The sequence below is a fragment of the Homarus americanus genome, unplaced genomic scaffold (assembly GCF_018991925.1).
Source record: "Homarus americanus isolate GMGI-L3 unplaced genomic scaffold, GMGI_Hamer_2.0 scaffold4896, whole genome shotgun sequence".
NCBI lineage: Eukaryota > Metazoa > Arthropoda > Malacostraca > Decapoda > Nephropidae > Homarus > Homarus americanus.
In genome coordinates this window covers 5,260,298-5,287,814 of record NW_024749657.1, presented here as the reverse complement: position 1 = coordinate 5,287,814, position 27,517 = coordinate 5,260,298, and the positions used below count along the sequence as shown (strand labels likewise).

Below are 27,517 nucleotides of genomic sequence, written 5' to 3'. Positions count from 1 at the left end.
TGAAGGAGAGGGAAGGATGAAGGAAGGAAGGAGGGAAGAAAGGAAGCAGACCAAGTACACGTTCGCTGGTCAAGATGGGACACACTCGACCAGCACAACACCAAACCCTGCCATCTACCAATCACCAACCAGTCCACCAATCAACCAGTCTACCAATCAACCAGTCTACCAATCACCAAACAGTCTACCAATCAACCAGTCTACCAATCAACCAGTCTACCAATCAACCAGTCTACCAATCAACAGTCTACAATCACCAACCAGTCCACCAATCAACCAGTCTACCAATCAACCAGTCTACCAATCAACCAGTCTACCAATCAACCAGTCTACCAATCAAGGTACAGCAGCATCAACTAGTTTCTATGGTGTATAAGCTTCCCTCTAGAGAAAACGGAACTGGGTACAACTAAAATAGAGAGAAGAACGGAGAGAGAGACAGGGTAAACTGATGTATCTTTAATCCGGAGCTTTACCTTGACGCAAAACATATGAGGTCTTCTTCTACTACTACTACTACTACTACTACTACTACTACTGACAATATATATATATGTAATAATAATAATAATAATAATAATAATAATAATAATAATAATAATAATAATAATAATAATAATAATAATAATAATAATAATGTTTTGTTTTTTTAATCTAAACGTCATAAAAGTTTACATTGATACAGCATGTAAACAAACAAACAATAGTGAACAGTAAGGCAATTTAATATAGGATAGCCTGACCTGACCTGACCTAATAGAGTAGTGGTGAGGATAGTGGTATTAAGGGTGGTGGTTGTGGTAGAAGGTAGTGGTTGTGGTATAGGGTGGTGGTGGTAGTGGTTGAGAGTGGCGAGTCGGCAGGTCACCTTTAACTGCTGCCTCGACTATGGTGCAATACTCCTCCACCACCACCACCACTACTACCACCACCACCACTATTACTACCACCACCACCACCACTACTACCACCACCACCACCGCTACTACTACCACCACCACTACTACCACCACCACCACCGCTACTACTACCACCACCACCACTATTACTACCACCACCACCACCACTAATACCACTACCACCATCACCACCACCACTACTGCCACTATTACCACCACCACCACTGCCACTATTACCACTATCACCACTACCACTATCACCATTACCAACATCACCACCATCACTTCTACCACCACTACCGTCCCTAACACATAAACCCATTCATAAACACACAAGTTAACACATAGAAGGACTGACTGACGGACACACACACACACACACACACACACACACACACACACACACACACACACACACACACACACACACACCTCACTCTCACCTCTCTGATAAACAAGGTGCCATGACCTCTCACAGGTGACGAGGCCCTGAGGACCAGACAAGCCAAGGTGATGGCCTCCCCAGGGACCCTTGGCCTCCACCACTACCTCTCTTACCTCAACCATCACCACTATTACCTCCACCACCAAGAAAATGAGAGAGAGAGAGAGAGAGAGAGAGAGAGAGAGAGCTTACTGGAAAAACGTCGCGATGCAGGACTCCTTCAAGGATACAATCGGGGTATTATCCTTCTGGGGGGCGACAGTCGGGAAGATAAGGGAGAAAATCTCTCTCTCTCTCCACTAGGATACCATATTAAGAAAGATCAACATTAAATACAGCACACACACACACACACACACACACACACACACACACACACACACACACACACACACACACACCAAAACACACACGGCACTGCAGGACCGGACACGGGGCCACTATACCTGCAGTGCCGACCCAGTGACTCACCGGCGGCACTGCAGGTACACACACACACACACACACACAGACCACGCCCCTCACACACAAACCACGCCTCACACACAAACCACGCCCTCACACACAAATCCACGCCCTCACACACAAAACCCACGCCCTCACACAAAACCACGCCCCTCCACACACAAACCACGCCCTCACACACACACACACCACGCCCCTGACAGATAATAACATCGCCACTGAGCAATCACTACCGCCTGGCTTTGACCTTGACCTTGCACTGAGGCACTAATTGACTCTTACGACTGGCGAACGTGTACGCCAGCTGTGACGATGCACTATATAGTATGTAAATATAAGAATAATTACTAGCATTATTATGTATGTATGTGTGTGTATGTATGTATGTGTGTGTGTGTGTGTGTGTGTGTGTGTGTGTCAGGAAAGGTGAGAAGAAGTGAGGCGTGGTGTCAGCATCACTTGAAGGTGAGGTTGAGGTGCCTGGCACGGTGCCATGTCAGGCCAGGCTGGGTCAGCAGGAGCACTGCATCAGGTGAGGTGAGGTCAGGTCAGGTCAGGTCACTGTCAGATGATGAGGTCGATATGAGGTCGTGTGTGGTGAGGAGTCAAGAGTGATGAAGTGTGCTGACAGGTGAGGTGACTATGACGTGAAGTGAGGTGGCAGCATCCCTTCAAGGTGATTGGCAGGTGCCAGGGGGTGCCAGGCCAGGTCAGTAAGAGCATGACACTGCGTCACGCCAGCCTCCAAGCACCACCTCTTTAACCTACAAACCTGACCTGTGATAACGTTTGAAGGACCTCTACCTCCACCCCCACCACCTCCTCCACCCTCACTACCTCCTCCACCCCTCACTACCTCATCCACCCACCACCTCCTCCACCCTCTCACCACCCTCCACCCACTCTCACCACCTCCCACCCACTCTACCTCCCACCTCCACCACCACCTCCACCCCTACCTCCACCTCCACCACCTCCTCCACCCTCACTCCCCTCCACCCACTCTCACCACCACCCACTCTACCTCCACCACCACCTCCACCCACTCTACCTCCTCCTCCACCACCTCCTCCACCCTCACACATCCTCCACCCACTCTCACCCACCTCCACCCTCTCTCCTCCACCACCACCCATTCTACCTCCACCACCTCCTCCCACCCTCACTACCTCCTCCACCTCACTACCTCCACCTACACCTCCACCCACTCTCACCACCTCCACCCTCTCTACCTCCACCTACACCTCACTACCTCCTCCACCTACACCTCCACTACCTCCTCACCCCTCTCCACACCTCCCCCACCCACTCTCCACACAATCCACTTAATTACTTATACTACACCCTAACTACTCTAGATAGACTTTATTCTCACTTAACACTCGTAAACACTTAAAAGTACACACGTGAATTTGGTGCCTTTACACAGTATTAGCTCGTGGACTTTGTTGTGGTGTTATGGGGAATAAACTGTGTGTGTGTGTGTGTGTGTGTGTGTGTGTGTGTGTACCGCGCCATCGATTCATGACGTCACATGCGCCTGACTGCTGCTTTCACCACCCCACATTCATTCTCTCTCTCTCTCTCTCTCTCTCTCTCTCTCTCTCTCTCTCTCTCATACCAACAAACACGAGATAACAAGCATTTTAAATACCCGCCCGTCGCCATGGAGATAAAAAAACAAAAAACACGTTCAAATATAAACAACAAACATCAATTATCTAAATTAAAATCTCAGTACTCTAGGTAAACAAGTGACCTTCACCCGACGATGATCAATAGACAAGACTTACCTACACCTCAAGACCCCTACCTACACCAAGACCCCTACTCCACCTCAAGACCCTACCTACACCACAAGACCCCCACCTACACCTCAAGACCCCACACCACAAGACCCCTACCACACCCTCAAGACCCCCACCACACCTCAAGACCCTACCCACACCTCAAGACCCTACCTACACCATACACCCCACCTACACCACAAGACCACCTACACCCTCAAGACCCCTACCTACACCACAAGACCCCACCCACACCCCAAGACCCCCTACCCACACCTCAAGACCCCCTACCTCCACCACAAGACCCCTACCTACACCCAAGACCCCCATCCAACCCCAAGACCCCCACCCACACCTCAAGACCCCCTCCACACCTCAACCCCCACCCACACCCCCAACCCCCTCACCTACACCTCAAGACCCCTACCTACACCTCAAGACCCCCACCTACACCTCAAGACCCCTGCCCCACATCTCACGACACTCAAGACCCCTACCTACACCTCAGACCCCTACCTACAACTAAAGACCCCTACCATACTTACAAGCCCCCACCTGTTGTTCCCAAGACCCCTACTTACACTCCAGACTACCATGTTTCGTTGACCTCACATGTTAAGGTTTATAACCCACCTGTTATTGTCGATAAAATGAAAGAAATATATAGGCTGTGTTATAACTTCGCCTTTTTACCTCATAAATAACTGTCTTTCTCCTTATACTTTATGTGTTTCTGTTTTCTTCTTCTCTTCCCTCCCCACCCTCTCCCATCATCTCCTTTTACCCAATACTCCCTTTTAAACACAAATTTCCCATTTTCTTTCACCACAAACCATTTCCGTTTCTATCTATAAAAACACATGGGTGGGGGGTCGGAGGGGAGGTGGTCCTGTTCCACCTGGCACTACCCCCCTCCTGTACCTTATAGGCACTGTGCCAAGAGAGAGAGAGCCCATGACATCACAGTTGGCAGGAGAGAGAGAGAGAGAGAGAGAGAGAGAGAGAGAGAGAGAGAGAGAGAGAATTTAATGTCTCTTGTAGTATGAGAGAGAATTTAAACAAGCGGGAACACACAACCCATTTCTTTTAACGACCATATGTTAATTTTTCCAATTGGACATATAACAACATCCATAACTACACAACAATGCAAAACAAAGATGGCGATACAAAATGGCGTCAAATTAGCATAGAAACTAACACTGTGGCAATTAGACAGAAAATGAACTTGGTGATCTTTGAGAGTTAATTGAACCCGCTAAGACACATCCCACACATCCCTGGACGAGGCTGAGGAATGTGTCAGGTGAGGGCAGGTCCTATCCATCACTTTAATTAATGGCTGTGATGTGTAAGGGGGGTTGGGGAGAGCTGCAGGGAGGTGGTGGAGCATAGAGGAACGTGGATGGTGTGTGTGTGTGTCACTACATCTGGGCGTGTCTCTCACTACATTTATGACATCATACTCCTCTCCTTAGCTCCGCCTACCTCTGTGACGTCATACTCCTCTCCTTAGCTCCGCCTACCTCTGTGACGTAATACTCCTCTCCTTACCCTTCGGTTCTCAAAGGCTTACGAGCACTCTTCACCTTATTGACGCACTTAAATTTCAGTATAAAACATCCAAAATGGCGTCGAAACTCTCTTAAGACTGCATAGATACGTTCACTTAGTACCAGTTCAAGGAGCAATTAATATACGGGGTGTCTGTAAATCTCGACCAATGAGCGTGTTTATATTAGTAACGTCATCGAGGTTTTGTTTCGACTATTGGTGTTCAAAACAGTGACGTGATCGGGGTTCGTCCTGCCATTGGTGTTTAACGTTGGTGACGCAGTCGATGTTTAATTGTTTATCTATGGGGCCACCAATGGAATGTTGTAACCAGACCTGACGTGGCCCTCTCTCTGTCTGTCTGTCTGTCTGTTACCATAGTCGTTGTAAACTTGTAAGTGGCGAACTATACCACACACACGCACACGCGCACACACACACACACACACACACACGGTTCGGCAGTATTACAGACCCGTGTTATTAAACTCTGGGGACACATTACGTCACACAACACCAGGCCGAGGTAGAGCCTGTGTGATGGGTGACACTACCCCCCCCTTGTTAGTGTGTGGGGAGGACGAAAAAGGGAGAGGGAGGGAAAGAGAAGAAAGATGGAAGGAAAGAAGGACAGGAAAGAGGGAGGAAGAGGGATTAAGGAAAGGAAGAAAGGAGGAAAGAAGAAATAATGAAAGAAATACTGAAAGAATAAGGAGGAGGAGAAGGAAAAAAGGAGCAGAAGAAGGAAGGAGGAGGAGGAGAGGCAGCCCCTGAACTAGCGCCAACATAAGTCATAATGGAATATTTTTACCAAGCGTCAGTCACATGTGGGTCAAGATAAGGTGTTATCTCCCGCTTATCCCAGCTTCTAGGCCGGGCAGCTGAGTCCTACTGCAGAGTCCTACCTACTGCAGAGTCCTACCTACTGCAGAGTCCTACTGCTGAGAATCCTACTGCAGAGTCCTACCTACTGCAGAGTCCTACTGCGGGGGAATCCCACTGCAGAGAGTCCCACAGAGTCCTACTGCAGAGTCCTACTGCATTCCTACCTACTGCAGAGTCCTATTGCAGAGTCCTACTGCAGGGGAGTCCTACTGCAGAGTCCTACTGCAGAGAGTCCTACCTACTGCAGAGTCCTACTGCAGAGTCCTACTGCAGGGGAGTCCTACTGCAGAGTCCTACCTACTGCAGAGTCCTACTGCAGGGGAGTCCTACCTACTACAGAGTAATACTTCAGAATCCTACAGTGTTTGTGTACCTGCACTGTCTATGTATATACTGAATCAATATAAACTATCTATCTATCTACCTCAGCTAATAACTAAGAGGAAACAAAAAAACCTCTCATCCTTCTCCTCTTTCTTCTCCTCTACCTCTTCCTCCTCTACCTCCACCTCCTCCACCTCTTCTTCCTCCTCCGCCCAAGATTTCAGGAGGAGATGGCGCCGATTTTCCTGTCAACTTCCACCACAAAATCCTTCTGAATTTTAAGTGACTCCTCGATGACTTGGTGCTTCGCTTCCTCTTCCAACTCCACCCACTTTCAACCGCCTCCACCCACTTTCCACCGCCTCCACCCACTTTCCATAGCCTCTACCTATTTTACCCCACCACCTCCACCGCCTCCACCCACTTTCCGCCGTGAGTCAGGTCCTCCGCCAACTAAGATCATTTTCCTCAATGATGTCATCCCGTGAAGACTGTCTCCCACGGCATCATTACCTCCTCCTCCTCCTCCTCCTGTATCATCTCTTCTTCTTCTTCCTCCTCCTTTATTTTATCTTCCTTAATTTCTTCTCCTTTCTCTATTCCTCCTTTTATTCCTTCTCCTCGTCGCTTTACATCAGACAACAGCAAATATTTGAGTCTGGCCGCCCGCCCCCCTGGAGAGCAAGACATCGAGCAACCTAATACTCCTCCACCCAACTGTGACCCGATATTCCTCCCACTGTGACCCGATATTCCTCCCACTGTGACCGATATTCTCCCCTGTGACCCGATATTCCTCCCACTGTGACCTGATATTCCTCCCACTGATCTGATATTCCCCACTGTGACCGATATTCTCCATAATGTGACGATATTCTCCTGTGACCGATATTCTCCTTGACGATATTCTCCCACTGTGACCGATATTCTCCCACTGTGACCTGATATTCCTCCCACTGTGGCCCGATATTCCTTCCATTGTGCCCTGATAAAGTATTCCTCCCATCAAATCTTTCTCACTAGACTAGAAACCCTTCCTCAAATATTCCTCTGCCCTGGATGGTGTCTTCCTCAAGCATTCGTCGATCAGCGAGAAGGATTTGTGAGGGGGATTTACTGACGACTAGATGAACTTTGGAGGGTGAAGAGAGAGATGGAGGGAGGGAGGAAGGGGGAAGAGAGGGGGAGACGGGAATGATGAGTGGAAGGGGGAGATAGGAAGGAAGAGGAGGGGGAGGAGGAAGAGGAGGGAGGGAAGGGGATTCACCCAAAAAAGTCTATCGGATTTCATGGGGGATTTACACCTTGAGGGATTATTCATCATCTACCTTCCATTTTCTCTCATCCAATTATCCTCATCCTCACCTCCCTCACCCCCTCACCCGCCAGCGTGTCAACAAAGCAACAACCTGTTCCGTCGATAGCCACTGGTTGACTGGGCCTCGGAGCTACCCCTACCTCCTCTTATTGCCGCACGCCGTGACGTCACGCTAGACACACGTCGCATGTTTACCTCCAGGAGTTAATCGAGCACACACACAAACACAAAAAAAAACCCACATAAACCAAAATATTTATAAACCTTCCAATAAAACCCATTTACCTAAACCATAAACCCAAAAGGACAACCTTAACCTAAACCTAACCTATTCACCTGCTGCTATTTCAGGTGAGTTGCTTCGATAAATTGTGACTCCTGAAGGTGCGGGATATGTAAATGAGGAACCCGCCTACCACGCCACCTGTTACAAGCGTTCCCAGCCACCGTAATTTCAGGCAGGGTGGAGGAGCCATCTGGCTCTTACCTCCAGCACAGGGGAGGGGGAGGGGTGGCCTGAGGAATATTTCGGTGGCAAGACTTTTATATTGGTGTTATGGTTGTTGTATAGTAGTAGTAGTAGTAGTAGTAGTAGCAATAATAATAATAATAATAATAATAATAATAATAATAATAATAATAAAATAATAATAATAATAATAATAATAATAATAATAAAAATAATAATAATAATAATAATAATATATATGCGTGTGTGTGTGAGGGTAGTACGTGAGTTAACGAGAGAGAGAGAGAGAGAGAGAGGGAACTGATAATTAACCCAAAATACTAACAAAATATACGATAAACAAAGAAACAACGTCAACATAACTCCGAAACAATACCAAATTCACCTTAACATAAACCTGAAAAAAAAACTATTTTCCGAAACAATTTAAAAAGAGGACTTGAAAAAAAAAATAGAAACTGGACAGGTAAAAATATCATATCATTTAGCGGAAAACACACACACACACACACACACACACACACACACACACACACACACACACACACACACACACACACACACACACGAGTGAGAAAAACACGACATGAACCGTCCAGCTCAAAAACAAGACCCGTTTTTAACATGTTCTCGCTGGATCATGGATTTTATGTCTCTCTTTGTTGTTTTTTTTTAATGTTTGATTAAAAAAAAACAACAACAACAACAACGAGGACGTGTTTGGGAAAGCTGTTCACCTGTGTTTTCGGTATTTTTGCTGACGTTGTTTTCGGTGTTTAGGAATGTTGTTTTAGTTTTTCGGTGTTTGTTTTTGGTTGTTTTTACGGTGTTTAGGAGAAGAAGAAGAAAGAAGAAAGAAGAAGACGAAGACGAAGACGAAGAAGAAGAAGAAGAAGACGAAGGCGGAGAAGAAGAACCCCCTCCACCATCCATCTTGCCCTCCGTATCTCAAGGTGGAGAAAACACACACACCAATTTACTCAATGTGATGGACTATACACTGAGACCTGGCCGAGGAGGGAGGGAGAGGGGAAGGAGCTGAGAGGGAAGAGGTGAAGGGGAAGGGGTGAGAGGGAAGAGGTGAGAGGGAGGAGGTGGGGGAGGTAGGGGAGGTGGGGGAGGTGGGGAGGTGGGAGGTAGGGGGAGGTAGGGAGGAGGTGGGGGGAGGTAGGAGGAGGTGGGGGAGGTAGGGAGGAGGTGGGGGAGGTAGGAGGAGGGTAGGAGGAGGTGGGGGAGGTAGGAGGAGGTGGGGAGGTGGGGGAGGTGGGGGAGGAGGTAGGGAGGAGGTGGGGGAGGTAGGAGGAGGAGGGGAGGGAGGAAGAATGGAAGGAAGGAAGAAGTAAGGCAACCACCAGCCACTACTACCAACCACCCTCCTACCACCACCAACCACTGCAACACCTCCCTACCACCACCAACCACTACTACCAACCACCCTCCTACCACTACCAACCACTACTACCAACCACTACTACCAACCACTACTACCAACCACCACTACCAACCACCCTCCTACCACCACTATCACCCCTCCATCACTCGTTGGTTCAAGAGGGAGAGGGAGGTGAGTGGTGATAGTCCTGGTGCCTCAGTTTACATTGTCGGGCGAGACTAGCTGGAGCCAACCACACCGTTCCTGAGCATCCGCGACTGTGGAAGTGGGAGGATATGAGTGGGGATGGTGAGAGGAGGGAGTGGGGGTGGGAGAGTGGGGTGGAAGAGGGAATGGGACTTAAAGTGGGGTGCCGCAGGATAGGGAACTAGACGAGGGTGCCGCAGGATAAGGACCTAGACGAGGGTGCCGCAGGATAGGGACCTGGACGAGGGTGCCGCACGTTAGGGACCTGGACGAGGGTGCCAGGATGGGGACCTGGACGAGGGTGCCGCAGGATAGGGACCTGACGAGGGTGCCGCGGGATAGGGACCTGGACGAGGGTGCCGCAGGATAGGGACCTAGACGAGGGTGCCGCAGGAGAGGGGACCTGGGCGAGTGCCGCAGGATAGGGACCTGAACGAGGGGGTGCCGGGGTCGATGGTCGTTCCATTACATTCTGGATCAAATAATCGTTTCCAGGCAGATCCATCACCTCTCTCTCTCTCTCTCTTCTAGTGGTGAGAGAGAGTCAAAAAGTCCTGTAAGGGGATAAAATTTACTGTGTATGTACATCTCACACACACACACACACACACACACACCAACTTTCAGCCAGAGAAATGATAACCTGTCGGCCATTTTGAATCTGCATTATATAAAAAAACAATAATAAAAAATCCTGCCAACACCTGTAATTATATTTGGTCTTCTAACTGACTACAGGTAAAAAAAACATCGCCATTTTTTAACGGAATGTGTCTACCTGTCGGCCATTTTGATTCTCTATGATGTAACCAGCGGCCATTTTGAATCCCTATGAAGTGGTGGTGGTGGTAGTAGTAGTTGTGGTAGTGGTAGTTGTGGTGGGTGTGGTGGTGGTGGTTGTGGTGGGTGTGGTGGTGGTAGTTGTGGTGGGTGTGGTGGTGGTAGTTGTGGTGGTGGGTGTGGGTGGTGGGTGTGAGTGTATAACTTACGATGTGTGGGTGGGTATAGGAACAATGTGGGTGGCTTTCCTGTGGGTGGGTGGGTGGGTGGGTGGGTGGCAGGCTTGTATCCGGGACATATGATACCAATGAGCGTGGAGTCCGGTAAACCAGGGCATGTGTGTGTGTGTGTGTGTGTGTGTGTGTGTGTGTGTGTGTGTGTGTGTGTGAGTGGAACAAGAGCAGTGTTGTAGCCAGTTTGTAGGAGGGTATTGTCAATGGCACAGGTCACCACCACTCTCCACCACCACCACTCTCCACCACCACCACTTCCTCCAACACACATCCACCCAACTCACTATCTAATCAACCAACTAAACAACCACCCAAAACATCCGCCCTCAACAATCAACTAAACCATTAAACAGAATTAAACCAAACGCTTCACTTCCTTCATAAACACCTAACTACCCTAATGGCCTCTAATCACCTCATTTCACTTAAAAACTCTATCATATTTTCTTTGAGATGAGACAAATAGTTTACTTTTGTGTTATTATTGTTTTTTATTTATTATTATTATTTGTTTATTATTATTATTATTTTTGTTATGTATTATTATTATTATATTATTATTATTATTATTATTATTATTTATTCAGTGTACAGATAAGGTCGAAATTCCCTGGACAATTTTATTTGTAAATATTTGGCGTCTTTTCCCTTTTCTCTAACCTCCTCCTCCTCAACCTCCTCCTCTCTCTTCCTCCCCAACCTCCTCCTCACCTCTTCCTCCTCACCTCCCGGAGTCATCTTCCGGAGCCAAATCGTTCCCTTTTATTGCCTAATTAACCTGTCAGGCTTCATCCCTCAGCTATTACTCACCTGTACGGTATAGAGACCCAGAAGGCCGGGTCTCTTATGTCCTTCCAGGGACCCAGAGAGACGGGTCTCTTGTACTCCTTCAGAGACCCAGGAGCCGGGTCTGCCTATGTCTCAGAGACCCAAAGAGACCCGGGTCTCTTATGTCCCTTCAGAGACCCAGAGAGAACCGGGTCTCTTATGTCCTAGAGCCAGAAGAGCAGGTCTCTTATGCCCCTTCAGAGCCAGAGAGAACCTGGTCTCTTATGTCCCTTCAGAGACCCAGAGGGCAGATTATGCCTCCTAGAGCCCAGAGAGAGAGCCGGGTCTCTTATGCCCCTTCAGGGACCCAAATCCTGACGACTCACGATTTTACACCCACAGAGAGAGAGATATATATATATAACACACACACACACACACACACACACACACACACACAGTCGTATATTCTCAAGGAACGAAGCCTCATTACCATCAAGTGATAAAAACATAAGTTAATTGCCTGTGTAAAAATAAATACCGGATTGGCTGTGTAAATAACCTGATTGTGTGTGTGTGTGTGTGTGTGTGTGTGTAAATAACCTGATTGCGTGTGTGTGTGTGTGTGTATAAATAACCTGATTGCGTGTGTAAATAAACTCATTAAAACCGTTCAATAATAACACTAATAATAACAATGTGAGGAGGAGGGAGGGTGAGAGGGAGGGAGGGTGAGGAGGAGGGAGGGAGGGTGAGGAGGAGGTGAGGAGGAGGAGGGTGAGGGAGGAGGGGGAGGTGAGGAGGGAGAGGGTGAGGGAGGAGAGGGGAGGGTGAGGAGGAGGGAGGAGGGTGTGAGGAGGGAGGGAGGGTGAGGGAGGAGTGAGAGGGAGGAGTGAGGAAGGAGGGAGGGTGAGAGAGGAGGAGGGTGAGGAGGAGGGAGGGTGAGGAGGGAGGGAGGGTGAGGAGGAGGGAGGAGGTGAGAGGAGGGAGGTGAGGAGGAGGGAGGGTGAGGAGGGAGGGAGGGTGGGAGGAGGAGGGAGGGTGAGGAGGAGGGAGGGGTGAGGAGGAGGGAGGGTGAGGAGGAGGGAGGGTGAGGAGGGAGGAGGGAGGAGGGAGGGAGGGAGTGAGGAGGAGGGAGGGTGAGGAGGAGGGAGGGTGGGAGGAGGAGGAGGTGAGGGAGGAGGGAGGCTGAGGAGGGAGGGAGGGTGAGGAGGAGGGAGGGTGAGGAGGAGGAGGTGAGGAGGAGGGAGGGGTGAGGAGGAGGGAGGCTGAGGAGGAGGGAGGCTGAGGGAGGAGGGAGGGTGAGGAGGAGGGTGGGTGAGGAGGAGGGGAGGCTGGAGGAGAGGGAGGGGTGAGGAGGAGGGAGGGGTGAGGGAGGAGGGAGGGTGAGGAGGAGGGAGGGTGAGGAGGAGGGTGAGGAGGAGGAGGGAGGGTGAGGAGGAGGGAGGGTGAGGAGGAGGGGGAGGGTGAGGAGGGAGGGGTGAGGAGGAGGGAGGGTGAGGAGGAGGGAGGGTGAGGAGGAGAAGGGAGGGTGAGGAGAGGAGGAGGGTGAGGGGAGGAGGGAGGAGGGTGAGGAGGGAGGGAGGGTGAGGGAGGGGTGAAGAAAGGAGAGGGAAGGAGGAGAAAGAAAGAATGTGAGGTAGATGAAAACAAAGAAGGAAAATACAAAAGGGGGAGAGAAGGAAGGAAGAGAAAGAGAGGAGAAAGAGACAGGTGAGGAAGCCTTACCTGTCCACCTGATATGCAGTCTTCCACACACTCATTTTACACCACTCTAATGACCTTACTAATACAGGTGAAAACGAGGTCAACAACATCAACTCCCAACAGGTATACAGTAGTTAAGATTCTCCAACACCTGTACGATAATTGGTTCTCGTAAGTGAAAATTATCTTATGAACCTTACCTGTTTTAATTAGGTACAGAAATAACGTTTGTAGGTAACATCAAATTAAGAGAGGGGGGGAGAGAGAGAGAGAGACACCAGCAGTCATCCGTCACAGCTCACCCCTCTTATCTCAACCGAACATAATGTAAACACAATAAGATCACAAGGCCGTAATATATCACTGACGGAAGACAACCTAACCATAACCTAACCATAACCTAACAACCTAACCTAACCAACCACACAACAATAGGGGTATTATCGGGGGCAGCAGTAGTAGTGGCGGCACAAGACTTAAATTAACCCCAATTGGTGGAACAATCTGAACAAAATCGCACCACTGCCATACATAACGTGCTGGCCTCTTGACCCTCTCCCATCACGAGCAACATGGTCGAAATTCCTCGTCTATTTGATAAGGAGGGACGACCTTAATGAGTGGAGGTGTTATAGCATTGTTTTGATTCCGTGTGGTGCCTTGGCCGGTGCCCTGGGTAATGCTATGTGGTGTATGCGTGTGTGTTGATGGTGGTAGTGGTAGTTACATTAGTGGTGGTGTAGTGGTGGTAGTTGCGATAGTGGTAGTTGTAGTTGTGGTAGTGGAGTGACTGAGTGCTTAACTATAACTGGTTGGCCAGCTAACTGTGTGTGTGTATAAGATTGACTAACTGACTTTAACAAACTGACTGGGTAACAGACAGACAGACACACTGACTGGCTGAATGCTGGTCACGTGATCTTTCTCCCGTCAGATCAATACCACACTGATTTACGTCACACAAGACCCTTATAGTGATCTCTCTCTCTCTCTCTCTCTCTCTCTCTCTCTCTCTCTCTCTCTCTCTCTCTCTCTGTGGTACATGGTTTAACGTGGGCAATGTTGGTGGTGATGGTGTAAGCAGCAATGGTGTCAGTGGTGGTGATAGGTGTGGTGGTGAGGGCAGTAGTGATGGTGATGGTAATGGTGGTAGTAGTGGCAGTTGTGGTGGTGGTGATGGTGAAGCAGTGGCGGTTATGGTGTAAGTGATGGTGTCATTGATGGTGGCCAGACCTAACGAGAGGTATATTGTTTCTCTAACACTAACAACAACAACAACAGTTGGTGGTGTGGTGGTGGTGGAAGCTGTCACTTTACCCTCGGGAAGCTGTCAAAAATCCACTATTGCAAGATGACCTGACCTGACCATGAACTTTGACCTAACACATCTAACTTTAAATTCTTGACCCAATTATTTTCCCCTTGACCTATTTTCTCTCTGACCTAACCTAAATTATTCCCACTTGACCTATTTCTTTCCTACTTGACCTAATTTCTAACCAAATCTGAATTCTGACCAATAATTTCGCTTCATCTTGACCTAAATTGACCTAATTTTTCTCTACGTAACCTACCTAACTACCTCCACCACTGAAACACCTATACTACCACCAACAAACCCACACCACACCACACCACACCCACACCCACACCACCACCACCACAACACACCACCACACAACAACACACCACACCACACCCACACCACACCCACACACACAACCACACCACCACCAACCACACAACCACCACCCACACCACAACCACACCATCATACCATTAAACTAAGTATCGTTCTTCACTCATACATCCTAATAAAATACCAATAACCATTAAATTAAAGATAAATGAGGGGACATAAAACGTTTGTGTAGTTTGACGGAGTTGGCTGACGGAATACGTAAATGGATATAGTCTGGTGTGTGGGGCTGCAAACCTCATCTTTCTCTCATATGGGGGAAGGAGGGCTTACTTACGTTGATACCAAAGGGGGAGGGGGAAGGGGTTGCCAGTTGATACCAGAGGGGGGTTTCCTGACGTTGATACCAGAGGTTTACTGTGTTGATACCAGAGGGGGAGGGAAGGGTTCAAAGGACTTGGAGGTCTAAAGGAGGAGGGAAGACGTGTTGGAGGGAGGAGGACGAGGTTGTGGCTGGGGTGGGTACTCTTCCCCTCCGCATCGATTTTGATGGGGCATTTCAAGGCCTTGCAACGACTTCCTCCTCCTTCAGTTTGGTGTACCACACTGCCCTCCTCACAGCTGAGTACCCCAATCATTATCATCATCATCATCCTCCTGCAGCTGAGTGCTATACAGCTCCTCATCTCATCACATTTAGATTTATGTCAGCCCTTCATCCTCATCATCATCATGGCCAGATTTACAACAAGCCAACTAAATTGGCATCACCCATATGACATAATACCTATGCTCACATTGAAAATAAATCTACAACACACCTGACAACACCTGATACTAACACAACAAAAACCCCTGACATACACTTTAAACTGTACCTGACACAACACCACATAACTTTTGATACAACACCCCTAACAACACCCCCTGATACAACACCCCTGACAAAATCCCTGACACCTTACCCCTGATACAACTTACCTGACAAAACCCCTGACACAACACACAAATCTACAAACAACACCCCTGACTGCTTACCCCGACAACACCCCTGACACAACACCCCTGACAGCACCCTGACATCACCCTCATACAACACCTCCCGGACAACACCCCATACACCACACCCCCTTACTTAATAATAATACGGCCCCAGAGACCGCAATTAGCTCCCCATAAAAGATTACAACACACCCCAGAAAAAAACCACTACAGAGTGTTTTAAATGGACCCAGACCTCGGTGTGTGAAGTAAAACATAAGCCTCTCTGACTCGTCTCTCCGGGGGGAGGGGGAGGAGAGAGCCAGGTAATCGAAGAAAGGGTGACGTACGTGTGTGTGTGTGTGTGTGTGTGTGTGTGTGTGTGTGTGTATGCATTCCTCAGTGCATGACAATGGTATATTAAGCACGCAAATTACCTTGAATTCTCGGACACTTCTCTTTACCTGTAATCAACAGCGGGGTTTAATAGGTGAACTAACAGGTCAATTACCCATATAAACATTACCTGAACACGAATAAACAAAATCCTTGAAAAGACGAAAAAATATACATTTTCTGTTAACCTTTTAGACGTATTAAGATATGCAAAAGTATCTCTTAGGTAACGACTTTGCTCTCTCTCTCTCTCTCTCTCTCTCTCTCTCTCTCTCTCTCTCTCTCTCTCTCTCTCTCTCTCTCTCAGAATAACATGGTCTTGTTAGTATAGATTAGAGTGCTTCAAATACCGGGAAGGGGTGGTAACAGAGGTGGGGTGGGGAGGGAAGTGAGGTGGGAGGGGAGGAGTAGGTGGTGGGAGGAGTGATGGGTGTGGGTTGGGGAGGATAGGTGTGGGATTGGGGTTAGGGAGGCAGGTCTAGGTTAGGGACAGCAGGTCGACGAGTAGGGAGGGCAGAAGTAGGTCAGAAGTTGGAAGAGCAGGTCAGGGTCTAGGGGGAGGGAGGGAGGGAGGAGGGATACAAAGGGGATCATCTGGCTACACAGGAAATGAGTGTCAATATATTGCTTTTTATGGTCTCTCCTTCTTATCCTTCACCCTTCTCTTCCCTCCATCACCCTTCCTTCTCCTCCCATTCTCATCTCGTTCCTTCTTCTCTTCCTCCATCCTTGCTTATCCACCAACTTCTCTTTCTCTCTCTATCTCACACACGAAGGAAGGAGATGGAAAGAAGGAAACGGATATGAGGGAGGGAGGGAGGGAGGGAGGAGGGAGAGGAAAGATGGTAAGACAATAAGGATGAGAGAGAGAGAGAGAGAGAGAGAGAGAGGGGGGGGGGGGGGGGGGGGGGGGGGGGGGGGACAGTCTGATAACCCTTTTTTATAACTTATACAGGTACTATGCCTTCTGGCTCAAACTCCCACTCATCCATATCCTAGGATAGCTTGTTCCTCTTGAAGAACAAGTGGATGGTGAGGGGTGAAGGACAAGTGGGATGGAGGGGTGAAGAACAAGTGGATGGTGAGGGGTGAAGAACAAGTGGATGGTGAGGGGTGAAGAACAAGGATGGTGAGGGGTGAAGAACAGGGATGGTGAGGTGAAGAACAAGTGGATGGTGAGGGGTGAAGAACAAGTGGATGTGGTGGGTGAAGAACAAGTGGATGGTGAGGGGTGAACGGTGACCAGTAATATGGGACGTTAGCTTGAACAACAACACCCCCCACACACCCCGGAGGCTGACTAATAACATAAATTAAGATAAGAGGATGACTGAACGCCTAAACATCGCTAAACGAAGGCAGCTCTGGAACCACTTAAGTGTCCAACACCCGGATGGGCAGGCGTTGGCTCAACTTCCTGTCGGGTACCTGTAACCTGATTTACCTGTAGCCTGTCACACCTGCACTTAACACAATGTAAAGACACATGTAAGGCAGTATAGCTAATGTCAGATGGTTAATGTATTTGACTGGCAACTTATTGAATAATGTTGAATTAATTAATTGTAAAGAAACAAAGTTGTGAACAGTAAACAAACTTCAGTGTAAATAGTAAACAAACTGAGTGTAAACAGTAAACAAACTTCAGTGTAAACAGTAAAAAAACTTCGTGTAAACAGTAAACAAACTTCAGTGTAAACAGTAAACAAACTTCAGTGTAAACAGTAAACAAAGAGGATTTAAGATCTGTAAAACATATAAACACAGAAATCACAATCTTGTTTATGTTACCCCAATAAAAGATGTTTGGTTAGGTTAGGTTTATACAGGAGTGAAGTGGGCTCCACCAGCGTGAGGTGAGAGAGAGGTGAGGTTGGGTTGGGAGGCGGAGGAAGGTGGGTGTGACATTGAGGCCATGAGCGTCGCCATGTTGAGAGGTAGTCACACAACGTCTTCACCGTGTACAATAATAAGCTTCCTCTGCTCACATCTACCGGCACTGTAACCACACCGCTATGTGGGTCATTGTTGGTACACACACTGGGCAGACACATACACACACATATATATATATATACATTTGATGTATCTAATCAACACCTGTTCCTCTCCACAGGTGATGTAGGTTGTGACACCAATCAAGGCAGGTGGGGTGGATCACCTATGGTACTCCCAGGTGTAGGACACTGGAGGAGGTGTTCAATGATGGTCCAGGACGGGGGGGACACTGGAGGTGTTCATGGACAGATGAGTGACACAGTGGGACATCTACGCTGACGAAGCAGAAAGGAGGAATCATCTGTGGCGCTGTTCACACCTGAGACCGAGAACGTGACTAGAGCCGTTCAGTCATGACAAACAGTGCCACCTGCGGGTACCTGCTGCCCTCACCACTACCTGGTCAACACTGACACCATTAACAGTACCACTACACCTGATGAATCAATATGACACACGACACACCTTCCACACACAACACACCTTCCACAACACACAACACACCTTCCACACACAACACACCTTCCACACACACAACACACCTTCCACACACACAAACACACCTTCCACACACACAACACACCTTCCACACACACAACACACCTTCCACACACACAACACACACCCCACACACACAACACACCTTCCACACACACAACACACCTTCCACACACACAAAAACACACCTTCCACACACAACACACCTTCCACACACACTCAACACACCTTCCACACACACACACACCTTCCACACACACACAACACACCTTCCACACACACAACACACCTTCAACACACACACAACACCTCTAATATTCACGTCAAGTATCGGTACAGTCACGGGAGGTCTTTCGTGTCACCAGGCTGTGTGTGTTAGTGTCCTCCCCTCACGCACTCCCGCTACCTCTTCACCAGGTCTTCACGGAGCATAGATCGTATTCTCACAATTGTCAAGTCACCATTAAAATTTTGTGATGATTATTTTCAACACTTCGTTACACCGCAACACTGTACAACACCACAACACACATACAGCTCATCGAATCTACATAGACACACACGAGAAGATTTACTCAGGAGGAGGAGGACACACTAGCGATAACCCAACTCGATAACATCTATATCTTGAACGAGCACTACCTGGAATTGCATTTCACACACACACACACACACACACACACACACACACACACACACACACACACACACACACACACACACACACACTGGAAATACTAATCGTACAATCCCTACATTGTCCCACCGCCGCCCATAGCTTGACCCCATACCTTAACCAGCCATGTGACGCTTTCTTTCACTACGCAGCCAGCCACGATCAGGATTCCACACTGATTTCGAGATTACGACCAAAACACGACATCCTAGGAAAAAAATTATTATTTCTTGGACCTTAAAAACACACACACACGGAGACAGTAGGTGTGGTGGTGTGTGTGTGTGTGTGTGTGTGTGTACATCCTCTCATCTCTATCACTCTCATTACTACTTACTCTTACCACCGCTCCAAGAAGCGACCTTCTTTTAACCAGTCATGTGTAGTAACACCACACTAGAATCCCCCGCCAGTGTCATTGAGAGAGAGAGAGAGAGACAGGATCCCCTTCCTCCCTCCTACCATCACCACTACACACAGTCCATTATAATCACCAATACACAAGTAGGTCGTCCCTCTTCACCACAGACAGACAGACACTCCCCGTCACGCGACCACCATCACTACCACACTACGGTATACTAACATCCTCTCGCCAGCCACCACCCTCACCATTATCACCACAGCTCTCCTACGCGCTGTCACCATCATTTTCATCATCATCATCATCATCTACTTTTCGCTCATCTGAAATTATTACTGTCGTTATACATCCATCACCATCATCATCCACACCAGACACTATAACACACACACACACACACACACACACACACACACACACACACACACACACACACACACACACACACACACACACACACACACACACACACACACACACACACACACACACACGTGGTAGGACTTTCGAGGGTAGGGAGGGGGAGAGAAGGGAGGGAGGAGGAGGGGGCCGGGGATGGAGGGCCTGTGGTTCATGTTGTGACAAACCAGCCGTCACACCGGTAATCCCCAATTAAACTGACTGTCGCAATCTGTGTCGACATCCGGTGTCTGTGTGAGAGAGGGGGGGGGAGAGAGAGGAGACCATGTACCAGCCACCACCACTACCACCATCATCCAACGTGGGTGACAAGAAGATGGACGACGAGAGTTAGAAAGGCGGAATACTGCGAATCTCTGCACCCGACCTTCGAGTGGTGTGTGTGTGTCAACGGCGAGAGATAAACCACACACACACACACACACACACACACACACACACACACACACACACACACACACACACACACACACACACACACACACACACACACACACACACACTCACACACACACACACACACACACACACACACACACACACACACACACACACACACACACACACACACACACACACACACACACACACACACACTTATCCCAGTAGAATGTTTTGCCAACGTCACCCTTATTCGAGGCAGCCTTAGACACAATGTTGCCAACCCTTGGATTTGTGCATTGTGACACACCCTGAAAGGAGGGATGTGTGTTGGGCTGTGACACGTACTACTAAAGAGGGTGTGACACATAACTAAAGAGGATGTGCCACATAACTAAACAGGGTGTGACACATACTACTAAACAGGTGTGTCACATAACTAAACAGGGTGTGTGACACATACTACTAAAGAGGGTGTGCCACATACTACTGAACAGGGGTGACACAACATATATTTAATACTTTCATGATGTTTATATACTTATGTCTAAGGGGTGGGGGAAGAGTGGGGGTGGGAGGAGGAAGGGGTGAAGGAGAGAGGGGGAAAGGAGGATGAAGGAAGGGGGAGTGTGGCGGAAGTGTTATTCGTCTTAATACAACTTGACCCCCACCCACCCCAGCCCATCATCCCCACCATGCCCCACCCCACCCGAGCCCCGCCCTCCCCGACTGGTTTAATGGTAACTGATCTCTGGTCGTTTAGTTGTCAATTACGATAAAAAATGTGGTACCTTTTCTCCTATGTTATGACCTGTTGGTGAGATAACGTGACACACACACACACACACACACACACACACACACACTAGGTAAACATGTTAATCCCATTTGCATATCCGGGAGTGTATTTCTGTACCCATCACCTGCATCACTGTAACCGTCCGCTCTATCTCTGTCACACCCTACTGTATTCCTGTATCTTCTCCTACTGTATTCCTGCATCTTCCTCCTACTGTATTCCTGTATCTTCCTCCTCTACTGTATTCCTGTATCTTCCTCCTACTGTATTCCTGTATCTTCCTCCTACTGTATTCCTGTATCTTCCTCCAACTGTATTCCTGTATCTTCCTCCTACTGTATTCCTGTATCTTCCTCCTGTATTCCTGCATCTTCCTCCTACTGTATTCCTGTATCTTTCCTCCTACTGTATTCCTGTATCTTCCTCCTACTGTATTCCTGTATCTTCCTCCACTGTATTCTGTATCTTCCTGTATCCGTCGGCTGTAAGCCCACAAGGTGAGGTGAATCAATAAACACCTTAATTATTTACACCGGAGTTCTCACCCGTTTCTTCTCACCTGTCTATCTTCTCATTCTATCTCGCCTGTTTCTCTCACCTTCTTTTCTCCTCACTTGCCTCCATTCTATCTCTCTCGTTCTCTCAGGTCTACTCTACCTCCCCGCCCCAATTAAATCACATGTTATTAATTCTCCTTATCACACAACCCGATTACACCACCAATCAATACCCAACCCGGATATACACCTCACAACAGTCTACACTATACAAACCCAGACAACTCGTGATAGCAGAACCCGGAGTTAACGTTACCAGGTGCGTAAACAAACCCTCATCCTTCTCCTCACCCACCCTCCCCACAACCTGTTTACAAATTCAGCCCAACAGAGGAGTCATGGATGCAACAACTACAACAATAACAACTACTACTACTACAACAACAACTACAATAACAAAAACTACTACAACAACAACTAAAATAACAATAACAACAACTGCAACAATTACAACAACTACAACAATAACAACAACTCCAACAATAACAACTACAACAGCTGGTGGGAATACAATGAGACAGAAAATTAATAGTTTCCTCAAATTATTCTAACCAGGTAAACGTAATAAAATAAATTAGCCACTTATAGATTTTTATGTTTTATGAGAGAGAGAGAGAGAGAGAGAGAGAGAGAGAGAGAGAGAGAGAGAGAGACTCCTCAGGTGACAGACAGGTGTGTTAAAGATAGGGACACCGGCAGGTACCTCACTTAACTCAGTTACACCCAGGTAATCCACTCACCCCTCCCCCTACACCCTAACCCCTAATCCCTCCCTCCACTCCCCTTACACCTTCCCTCCCTCCACTCCCCTTACACCTTCCCTCCCTCCCTTCCCCTACACCTTCCCTCCCTCCCTTCCCCTACACCTTCCCTCCCCTACCCCCTACATTCACCCGACTTCCCCTCTACAACCCTTCCCCAGAACCCTGCATTCCTCCTCTCTCTCAGCTGATAGAGATAGAGAGAGAGAGAGAGAGAGACAATGAGATGCTTCCTACTGGCTTAATGATGATGGTAATGTGAGTAATTATGGTGAGGAAGATAGAGATAATGACAGTCAAGGTGATAATGATGGTGATTATGTGTGTGTAATGACTTAACAGAAGCACCATGTAGTAATTTTATATACCTGCGCTTTCTCTCTCTCTCTCTCTCTCTCTCTCTCTCTCTCTCTCTAGGTTTGCTTCCCCACCTAACATAACCTCAACCTAACCTAACCTAACCTCTTAACAGTACCCCTTCACCCTCCTTAAAAAAATCACATCCGATTTTCTTTCACTTAAGCGTCGTCAAACCCGTAGACTAGACACAGTGCCAACAGATACCTCTACAGTGCCTCCTATCTGGCACTGGCACTCTCAGCTACTACAGTGCCTCCTATCTGGCACTGGCACTCTCAGCTACTACAGTGCCTCCTATCTGGCACTGGCACTCTCAGCTACTACAGTGCCTCCTATCTGGCACTGGCACTCTCAGCTACTACAGTGCCTCCTATCTGGCACTGGCACTCTCAGCTACTACAGTGCCTCCTATCTGGCACTGGCACTCTCAGCTACTACAGTGCCTCCTATCTGGCACTGGCACTCTCAGCTACTACAGTGCCTCCTATCTGGCACTGGCACTCTCAGCTACTGAAGCAGTGCCTCCTATCTGGCACTGGCATCAGCTACTACAGTGCCTCCTATCTGCACTGGCACTCTCAGCTACTACAGTGCTCCTATCTGGCACTGGCACTCTCAGCTACTACAGTGCCTCCTATCTGGCACTGCACTCTCAGCTACCACACAGTGCCTCCCACCAAGCACTGGCATCTCCAGCTACTACAGTGCCTCCTATCTGGCACTGGCACTCCAGCTTTCACAGTGCCTCCTATCTGGCACTGGCACTCTCAGCTACTACAGTGCCTCCTATCTGGCACTGGCACTCTCAGCTACTACAGTGCCTCCTATCTGGCACTGGCACTCTCAGCTACTACAGTGCCTCCTATCTGGCACTGGCACTCTCAGCTACGTAAATAACAGTTGGGTTTTATTTAACTATATTGAACAAATTTAATAATGAATCAACTTCTTGTAAAAAAAAATCGATTCTTATTTACGAGTTTTGTGGGTTTTTTTTTGTTTCATGATTAGTTTTCTTGTGAGGCAGGTGAGGGGGGTGAGGGGAAGTGAGGGAAGGTGAGGGAGAGGAGAGTGTGTGTGTGTGTGTGTGTGAGAGAGAGAGAGAGAAGGGGGAGGGCGGAGGGAAGGTGAGGGAGAGGAGAGTGTGTGTGTGTGTGTGTGTGTGTGAGAGAGAGAGAGAGAGAGAGAGAGGTAGTGTGTGTTGAGGAGTGGAGGAGTGTCGTGGCTGGGTCGGGTTCTACGCACGCGCACACAAAGGTCACGGGATTACTTGGTCACTCTTCCCACCTGCCGCTGTTACCTACCTACCTGTGTTATGTAAACGTCTCTCTCTCTCTCTCTCTCTCCAAGTTGCATATGCACTTTAATTTCTGTACCCAAGTGCTGTAATACTCTTACTGTATTATGTTGAGTACACAGAGGGTTGGATTACATAAAGCTGTGATCTAGTTTATGTACCCTTGATGAAGACGAATGTGTGTGTGTGGACGTGAGACGGGATTATGCACCATGTTGCTTAGTGACTGTACTCTCTCTCTCTCTCTCTCTCTCTCTCTCTCTCTCTCTCTCTCTATAACTGTAATATGTTCCCTAGTGTCTGTATCAATGTCTCGCACTCTGTACCTGTACCCTACTGACTGTAACCCAAATTGAACTTGTTGGAGGAGCCCTTAAAGTGACTGTAATGAGTCTTAACTGTATTTTGTCCCTAAAGTTACAGTATTTAGATATCAATGACTGTAACTTGTGAGCCAATACTGTATTTTAAGGTCACAATACTTTATTTTACGCCCTAAAATACAGTAATTCAGTACTAAACATCATACAATAAACCCATTAATAAATCCCAATACAAAAAATACACCAAAATACAATACACCAAATGGCATCGACACAGATAAAAAAAAATTGAAAAAAAAAAACACGAACGGTCAACTTTTCCGAGTGAGTGAGCAGCGCAGCAACATGATTGGTCGAGAGGGTAAACAGAACCCGACCAATCAGAGGAGGCTGAGCTGGATGGGCGACACCTTTTATTGCGTCTTCCACAGGGTGTTGAGGTGAGGTGAGATGAGGTGAGAGAAGATGAGAAGAGAGGTGAGAGAAAGTGAGGTGTGAGGTAGTGAAGTGTGAAGGTGTGTACTATACATATTGACCAGGATCTTTGAGTAAACCTGAAGGCCTAGGGGGCTTTAACCAGGGGCTAAAGGCAGACATTGTGCATAATCACCTAATATTCAGTTGGGGGGAGAGGGGGTGAGGGGTGAGTGGGGGGTAGAGTGGTTGATGGTGGAGGTAGGTGAGTAGGTGGGGTTTGGTTAGCCAGTTCTCTCACACACACACACACACCTCTTATACTACTAAACACTCAAAGATAAGCCGGACTTGTTCTCTGTAAACACCGGGTCGACAAGCGTATTAGATCACGACCCGTATTTATTAACCACGTCAGCTGATATGCAAATGAACAGGTAGACATATAAACACACCTGGGTAATATATCTTTTGTGAGAGAGAGAGAGAGAGAGAGAGAGAGAGAGAGAGAGAGAGAGTTTCGTAATAATAACAATAACAAAATCTGACATTCCTGAACTGACAACTATCGTATGTTAAGTTCACTATTTACTCCTGACAACGCTGACATTCTAGAGCTGACAATTGTGTGTTAAAAATAATGTTTACTTTCATCATTCTGGCATAAGTGAGCTGACACCTCTCTGATCTGACGTTTCTTCTGACACCACCATACAGGAACCCCGCTGACATCGCTGCTGACACTGACATACATGAGCTGACAATTATGTGTTAACTTTCCTATTCAACTCCCAACTTGTTGACATACATCACCTGTAAACGGGCTATTAATATTTCTAACACACACACACACACACACACACACACACACACACACACACACACACACACACACACACACACACACACACACACACACACACACACACACACACACACACACACACACAACACACACACACACACACACACAGGTAATAAACACGGGAATGTGAGGGCAATAATCGAAGGGCAATGAGGGTTAGAATTTTGACAAGAGTAGGTCAGGGTAGGTCAGAGTAGGTCAGAGGAGGTCAGAGTATGTCAGGGTAGGTCAGTGTAGGTCAGAGTAGGTCAGGGCAGATCAGAGTAGGTCAGGGTAGGTCAGAGTATGTCAGGGCAGATCAGAGTAGGTCAGGGTAGATCAGAGCAGGTCAAGGCAGATCAAAGTAGGTCAGGATAGATCAGAGTAGGTCAGAGCAGGTCAAGGCAGATCAGAGTGGGTCAGGGTAGGTCAGGATAGGTCAGAGTAGGTCACCAGAGACAAGGAACCCATGACTTACGGTATGGGTTATTGGTGGAGGTGCGGGGGGCTGTGGGCAGAGGGCAGGGGCAATGATGAGGATCTGTGGGCAAGGATAGAGAGGATAAGACGTGGGGGCAATATGAGAGAGATAGTGGTGGTGGGCGGTCATTAAGGGCGGCGGCAGAGACAGTGAGAAGCACGTGCCACCCTTACCCACTCACCACCTAACATGCCACCCTCATCCACCCACTACCCCGCATGCCACCATAACCCACCCACCCACCCACCTACCATCCACATGCCACCCTCACCTACCTACCACCCTCACCCAGTCAGCCACCCCACATGCCATCCTCACCTACCTACCACCCTCACCCAGTCACCCACCCCACATGCCACCCTCGTCCACCCACCCACCCACCCAACATGCCACCCGGAGCGGTTTGATCCAACCCAGCCAGGCAATCAGCATGAACAATAGATGAGAATGTCACACACACACACACACACACACACACACACACACACACACACACACACTAATTATAGCAACTACATGCTAAGCATCGGCTCGAGAGAGAGAGAGAGAGAGAGAGAGAGAGAGAGAATAAGACAGACAGACAAACACAACCAGGCAAGAACTGGACTACCTCGTCAGCAGCACATACCATGTGTATCCTGTTTTTGTGTGTGTGTGTGTGTGTGTGTGTGTGTGTGTGTGTGTGTGTGTGTACGAATATATGAGATGTATACCTATATGTACGTACGAGTATGTATACTTATGTATTTGTGTACGTATGAGCGATGTGTTTTAGCCAGGCAGGTGGACATGTGCCAGAGATGTGAGGACCAACCCAGTTCAGTCGTCAGTGCTGGTTTTTGTCTCAGGGAGGGAGAGAGGGAGGGAGGGAGAGAGGGAGGGAGGGAGGGAGGGAGAGGTAGGAAGGAGGGAGAGAGGAGGGAGGAGGAGGAGGAGGGAGGGAGGAGGGAGGAGGAGGTAGGAAAGGAGGGAGGGCCCCCCCCTCGTCATCTCTCAGGGTGGCTCCCGAAGCTCTGTGTGGTCATCAAGTAGCAACACTAACAACCCTCAGCTATTTGAGGTTGTGGATGAGACGACTCCTTGTAACTAATGGTATTTATTTGTTGTTGGTGGTC

The 27,517-nt window shown here is 48.2% G+C and overlaps 1 protein-coding gene across 5 annotated transcripts in view; it reads right to left on the bottom strand.

Annotated features, from left to right (window-relative positions):
- LOC121853595 (cAMP-dependent protein kinase catalytic subunit 1-like) overlaps positions 1-27,517 on the bottom strand; it is a 104,432-nt gene that overhangs the window by 45,847 nt on the left and 31,068 nt on the right. The gene's annotated exons all lie outside the window — the stretch shown is intronic.